Here is a 7,506-nt window from a genome sequence, read left to right on the forward strand (position 1 = left end):
GAAGATACAACTATATACCCAATACAATGGCTAAAGTTTAAAAAGACTGACAATACCAAGTGTTGGTAAAGAGTAACTGGAATTTGCATCACTGCTGGAGGAAATGTAAAAAACTACTTCACTTTGGAGAACTGTTTAGCAATTTCTTATAAAAGTAAACATACACTTGATCATATCACTCAGTCATTCTGTACCTAAGCATTCACAAGAAAAACAAAAACAAATGTCCCAAAGAATATGTGTATTCATAGCAGCTTTACTCGTAAGAGCCCAAAACTAGAAAAAAAAAAATGCCCATTAACAGGTTAATGGATAAAAAAATTATAGCACATACATAGAACGGAATATTCCTCAGCAATAAAAAAGAGTGAATTACTGATGCATGCAATAACTGTTGATTAATCTCATAATATTATGCTGAGCCAAAAAAAGCCAGACACAAAAAGAATACATGCTATATGATTCCATTTATACAGAACTCTAGAACACACAAAATTAATTTATCACAACGAATCAGTTGTTGCCTGGGGAGAGGGGTGGATAGGGGAGGACTGATGGCAAAGGGGCACAAGAAACTTTATCTGTATCTTGATTGTGACTATGGGTTTCCTAAGTTTATACATTTGTCAAAACTCATCGAGCTGTATATTTTAAATGAATGCATTTTATCATATGCAAAATTTACTTCAATAAACTGTCAATTTTTTTTTAAGGGTGAATTCCATTCTCCCATCTAAGGACAGAGGATCTGTTTTGCCTGAAAGCCCAAAATCCACCCCCAGGGAGACCATACCAGTCTGATAGGGGGAAGCATATGGCCTTGATCATGATCTTCCTTGCCCACCTACAAGGAAGAATGGACTTGCAGCTCTACAACCCAGTAGCAAATAAAGTTTGTCACCTTCCAAAATATGTGTTCATGACAAAAATAAATTAGATCAATACCCTCTCACTATAAAAATTACTGCAGAATCCTAAGTGTCATTTACAGACATATATATTCCCTGTTTGATCCAGAGTCTGAAAATTCACAAGCACTTGCCTCTAAGAGAATATCTAAAAAATGGCAGAGTATTAAAAAAAATCCCTCTGTTCCTCAGATCCAGTGTCCCTCATCCTAGATCTTTTAAGGCAGCCACAGAGGCAATGACTGGTTTGCCAAGTCAGACTTTTAGCCAAGTACTGTGTATATCTCATTCTCCTGGCTGCCCAGCCTCAGTCCCCCTTAATGTTGGGGAAAGCCTCCACCTAAGTCTGGGGAAAGGCAGAGCCTGTTTCTTATTATATATAAAGCTCAAAACACCAGATAATCAAGCAAATATCTGGAGCCAGATTACTTGAGTTCAATCCCTGGCTCCTCCACATACTAGCTATGTAAACTTCCTAAACTTCCTAAAAGTCTCTTTCCTCATCAATAAAATGATAATAGTGTTGTGCCTACCTTACGATGTTGTTGTGAGGATAAAATAAAATATAAAGTACTTAGAAAAGTATCGGGCATATAATAAGTGGTATATAGGTTACATTATAATTATTTGTTTCCCAAACTCTGGGGGCACTGCCATATGACCTTGGCTCTGCCAAATCAAAGGCACTTGCCCCAGACCTGGAATCAGAAACTAGTGATAGCAAGAAAGAGGAATGATGAGGAACTCACTCTGGGACAGCCACAACTGTAGTGAGACCAAATGCCTTCAGCAATGGCCACAGCACCAGGGGCAGCACCCAGTCACCAGAGCTAGTCACCAGAGTCCTGGCAGTGCGAGGTGCTAGGGCCAGTGCTAAGCAATGGCAGCGACAGTGCCCTCACTGAAATCATGCTGAACCGTGATTTGGAGCATACTCCCAGATATGGAGCCTGCATTCTGGTTTTCCAACCTTCCAGTAAGCTACCTCAGATCCTCTTAGTAAATGTCTTTTCTATGTAAGTGAGCTGGAGTTGGTTTCATTTGCTTGCAACATAAGATCCTGACAGCTGACCTGCAAAAAGTGGGTAAATGTGAAAAGGTCTTATATTATCTTTATGAGTGCTTCTGCATACCAAGTGATAACTATGAAATGGTCTAGAAACTTTTGAGAATGTTAGTCAACAAGTTAGCTATGGAACTTGTTTGATACCTTCATGATTCCCTAATCTAATATGCCAATAATAACCAAAAAGCTGACCTTAATTAACTGCCTTCCACATGCCAGGCATGGTGGTAATAATAAGCACATTACAGGAAATATTTCCTTTAACCCTCACAACTGCCCTGTAAGGTAGATAAGATTTTCCCAGTTTTACAGATGAGAAAACTGAGAGCTAGGGAGGTTAAAGAATTTAAATGATTTAAATAATGTATCCTCTTGCAAATGGAGCCCTACCAGAATAGTAAGAGCTAACAGTGAGTACATACCAAGTGTCAGGCACTGTTCTATACGTTTTTCACATACTAACTGATTTAATTCTAATTATGCATAACTCATTCAAACCCACCACAACTCGCGAACCGAGATACCATTATTATTCCTGTTTTACAGGTAAGAGAACAGAAAGATTAAGAAATGTGCTTAATGACATGCAGCTAGCAAGTGATGAACTGGGATTCAAATCTGGCAGTCCGGCTTCAGAGACCTTATTTTTAACCTCGACATTATACTGCCTCCCTAAAGGTGACTGAAATACATCAATGGGCCATGCCAACCAATATATATGCCTTCAGATATTTGTGAGTCAAACGTACTGCTTTCTTGATGTTGACAACTTGTACTGTTGTTTCTTCTGTTTCCATATCAACCTGCGCTACTCTAACTGTGCTACTTGTCTTAATCTGACCCAATCCAACAATTCAAGATGGAAGCAACAGCCTCCAATTATATCATTATTGCTGCCTTTTGTAATAACAGAGCCCTAGAGACAGCTGTGACCTGGAACTTCCTACTCCTAGCTGTGGGAGGTTGCAGAATTAAACTAGGACATCTGGGAATCAGGAGCTTCAGGATATGGACTAAGCCTGATGCTGCAAATGGCATCAGCTGCCAGAAAATATGCATGTTATTATTGATCCTGATAACTCCTTGGTTAGCAATTGGGGTCAATTTTAGTACCCATCCTCCCAAACAACGTCTAGGGACATTTCTGGTTGTTATAGCTGGGGATGGTGTGCTACTGGGTTCTTGAAGGTACAGGCCAGGAATGTTGCTAGAGGTCCTACAATGCACAGGATAATCCCCCACAATAAAAAATCATATAGCTAAATATGCCACAGAGTCAAGGCTGAAAAACTGTAAATAGCCTGATGCTATAAACTGCTTCTTATAATAGCAGGCCCAATGGGTCTTAACATTTACTCATTTTATCAAATTACCCAAGACATTTTTCACAGAAGTAGAACAAATAATCCTAAAATTTATATGGGACCACAAAAGAACCAGAATTGCCAAAGCAATCCCAAGGAAAAAGAACAACGCTGAAGGCATAACTCTCCCAGACTTCAGACAATACTATAAAGCCATAGTAATCAAAACAGTGTGGTATTGGCACAAAAACAGACATATGGATCAATGAAACAGAATAGAGAGCCCAGAAGCAAACCCATACACCTATGGTCAATTAAGCTTCAACAAAGGAGGCAAGAATCTACAGTGGAGAAAAGACAGTCTCTTCAGCAAATGGTACTGGGAAAGCTGGGCAGCCTCATGTAAATCAATGAAGTTAGAACACACCCTCACACCATACACAAAAAAACTCAAAATGGCTTAAAGACTTAAATATCAGACATGACACCATAAAATTAGAAGAGAACACAGGCAAAACATTCTCTGACATAAACTGTACCAATGTTTTCGTAGCTCAGTCTCCCAAGGCAATAGAAACGAAGCAAAAATAAACGAGTGGGACCTAATCAAACTTATAAGCTTTTGCACAGCAAAGGAAACCATAAACAAAATGAAAAGACAACCTACGGGCTGGGAGAAAATATCTGCAAATGATGTGACCAATAAGGGCTTAATTTCCAAATTATACCAACAGCTCATACAACTCAATAACAAAAAAACAAACAACCCAATCAAAAAATGGGGAGAAGACCTAAGTAGACATTTCTCCAAAGAAGATATACAGATGGCCAACAGGCACATGAAAAGATGCTCAACATCACTAATTATTAGAGAAATGCAAATCAAAACTACAATGAGGTACCACCTCACACCAGTCAGAACAGCCATCATCAAAAAAATCTACAAACAACAAACGCTGGAGAGCGTGTGGAGAAAAGGGAACTCTCCTGCACTGTTGGTGGGAATGTAAGTTGATACAGCCACTATGGAGAACAGTATGGAGGTTCCTTAAAAAACTAAAAATTGAGTTGCCATATGATCCAGCAACGCCACTCCTGGGTATATATCCAGAGGAAACTATAATCTGAAAAGATACATGCACCCCAATCTTCACAGCAGCACTATTTACAACAGCCAGGACATGGAAACAACCTAAATGTCCATCGACAGATGAATGGATAAAGAAGATGTGGTGTATATATATATATACACAGTGGAATATTAGCCGTAAAGAAGAATGAAATAATGCCATTTGCAGCAACATGGATGGACCTAGAGATTATCATACTGATGTAACTCAGAAAGAGAAACACAAATACCATAAGATATCACTTACATGTAGAATCTAAAATATGACAAAAATGAACATATTTACAAAAAAGAAACAAACTCAGAGACATAGAGAACAAACTTATGGTTATCAAAGGGTAAAGGGGGTGGGGGAGGGATAAATTAGGAGTTTGGGATTGACAGATACAAACTACTATATATAAAGTAAACAACAAAGTCCTCTGTATAGCACAGGGAATTGTATATAATATCCTGTAATAAACCATAATGGAAAAGAATATGTATCTATATGTATAACTGAATCACTCTGCTGTACACCAGAAACTAACACAACATTGTAAATCAACTATACTTCAATTAAAAACAAAACTTACTTTAATGTCATAAATGTAACCCATTTCAAAGCAAGACCAACTGCACTGGGTGAGGATAACTCCCCCATGCCCTCCTTTGGTGCACCACTTAACACTATCCATCACTCCAGAGAACTGTCTCAACACTACAATAGCTATAACATGGCTCTTAAAACTGCTGACAGGCTGACCCCTACCCACTTCTCCAGCCACTTCTCAGATCATATTCTTCCCTAACTTTCTCCATACTGGACAACTAAATGTCTGCTCACTTCATGGTGCACAGTAACTCTTCTCCCTGTAAATTCAACTCCTAGTCTATGGCCTTTTCTGTAGCTGCCCAAGACCAAAGCTAAAAGAAAAAAGCTCACGTAACTTTTTCTGGCACTACTTATGTTTTTCAAATCCTGAAAATATACCTTGACATTAACATTATAAAAGGCTTTACATTAGACAATCAGCATCTATGGGTGAACACTTCATGGAAAATAAAAGATTCAACATTAACAAAAATTCACCCAAAGACTAAAAATCTATCTTAGTAATGCAAGAGAAGGATACTGGAAATAAGTTTCTTGATGTTATCAATATATTACATTATGAATGGTAAAACCTAATTTCTAAAATGCTTATTAGAAAAAGATAGAAACTTTCTAGAAAGGATGTAAAAGAACTTGTCTTAGCCTTAATCAGACTTCTGGAACAATACAAGGCATCACATCTTCTAAAACACACATATTTAACATTGTTCTTTAATCCAATTTACCACTGAGCTGGTAAAAATAAAGTGGTATAATAATAAGCGTAAAGTTTTTCCAATTGTTTCTTACATCTACCATTTTTTTTAAAAAAGTTATTTGAAAATTCATTGAAAAGCACTATGAAATATTTCTAATGCTCAGTAGGTATTTTGTTCTGCTATCAAGTAGTTCTTCTAATTTAAAGGACTGAATTCTTAATTTCAGTCAAATCTAGACAAAAGAGCAGTGAATAAAGTAAACAGTGTGGGGGAAAAAAAAGAAAAGAAGGGAAGCTACAAATATTCAACTCTAATTGTTCTAGTTATGGTTTCAGACAATGAAGGTCGCAGTGCTTAGTGAACTAATTATGTACGTCAACAGAGACCATATTTTGTTCTAAAACCAAAAAGCACAAATGCCTTCTGTGTCAGATGAAATTATTTAGATTTTTGTTTGCCTACAAAAAAAGAAAGCAATTCTATTAAACTCATAATTCAGTCTTTGAAATTTCCCTCTGTATTAGTAAAAATATGACCTTTAAAAACTGGTTAATGGGGGCTTCCCTGGTGGCGCAGTGGTCGGGAGTCTGCCTGCTAATGCAGGGGACACGGGTTCGAGCCCTGGTCTGGGAGGATCCCACGTGCCGCCGAGCAACTGGGCCCGTGAGCCACAACGACTGAGCCTGTGCGTCTGGAGCCTGTGCTCCGCAACAAGAGAGGCCGCGATGGTGAGAGGCCCGCGCACCGTGATGAAGAGTGGCCCCCGCTTGCCGCAACTAGAGAAAGCCCTCGCACAGAAACGAAGACCCAACACAGCAAAAATAAATAAATTAATTAATAAAACTCCTACCCCCAACATCTTTAAAAAAACCCAAAAAACCCATCCTGTAAAAAAAAAAAAAAAAACTGGTTAATGTATTTATAGCAAAGTTAATTTAACATGGTTCCAAAGTATTAGGTGAATAAGCCTACCCATGAGGTCTCAAGATAACTAACCAAGGTGTCATGAGACATAGATTTAAGGACCAGCTCTGTCACTGTTTTATAAGTTTACAGAAGTCATTGTACTTCCCTAAGTTTCAATGTCCTCATTTATAAAATGAGATTCTTAACTTCACCTATATATCATACAGCTATTATAAGAATCAAATATGAAATTGCTTGGCAAACTGGAAACGTTATAAAGATGTCGTAATTATAGCACACTGATTTCGGCTAAGGACAAATATTGCAGTAGTCCCATCAACACTAGCATGCACCAGCATAGCTGCTCCTCCTAACTGTCACTATGGGTACCCTAAATACATTCCTCTAAAACAGACCAATATCAAGACAGAGCTGAAATATGGTTACAAATGTTAGCGTCTTTGGCCAAGTTCTTTTTTTCTTTCTTTCTTGGCAATTTCATGGTTTTAAAAGGAAGATGATCCTACATAAGGATGGAGAAAGCAATGTGGTCAAGTCCAAATAATTACTGAATCTGGATGATTAATATATGGTAATTCATCTACTACTTCAGCTTCATTTCATATGTTGCAAATTTTTCTTAACAGATGTTTTAATCTACTAGTATCAACACCTATTTGTCTTATATTTTCAACCACTTGCTACTCGAATACTGCATGTCAGGTCTCCCAAGTTTCTCACCTTCTGCCTGTCATTCTCATTTCTGGGTCAAGCCAATCTTAGCCACTAGCTACCACTTGAACCGCATTTCCGCACACTCTTCCCTCACTGACCCTCAGTTCCAGCCAGAGTTCTCGCTGCTATTCCTCAAACATACCAATCTTATTTTTGCCCTTGCCT

This window comes from Hyperoodon ampullatus (assembly GCF_949752795.1).
Source record: "Hyperoodon ampullatus genome assembly, chromosome: 1".
Taxonomy (NCBI): Eukaryota; Metazoa; Chordata; class Mammalia; order Artiodactyla; family Ziphiidae; genus Hyperoodon; species Hyperoodon ampullatus.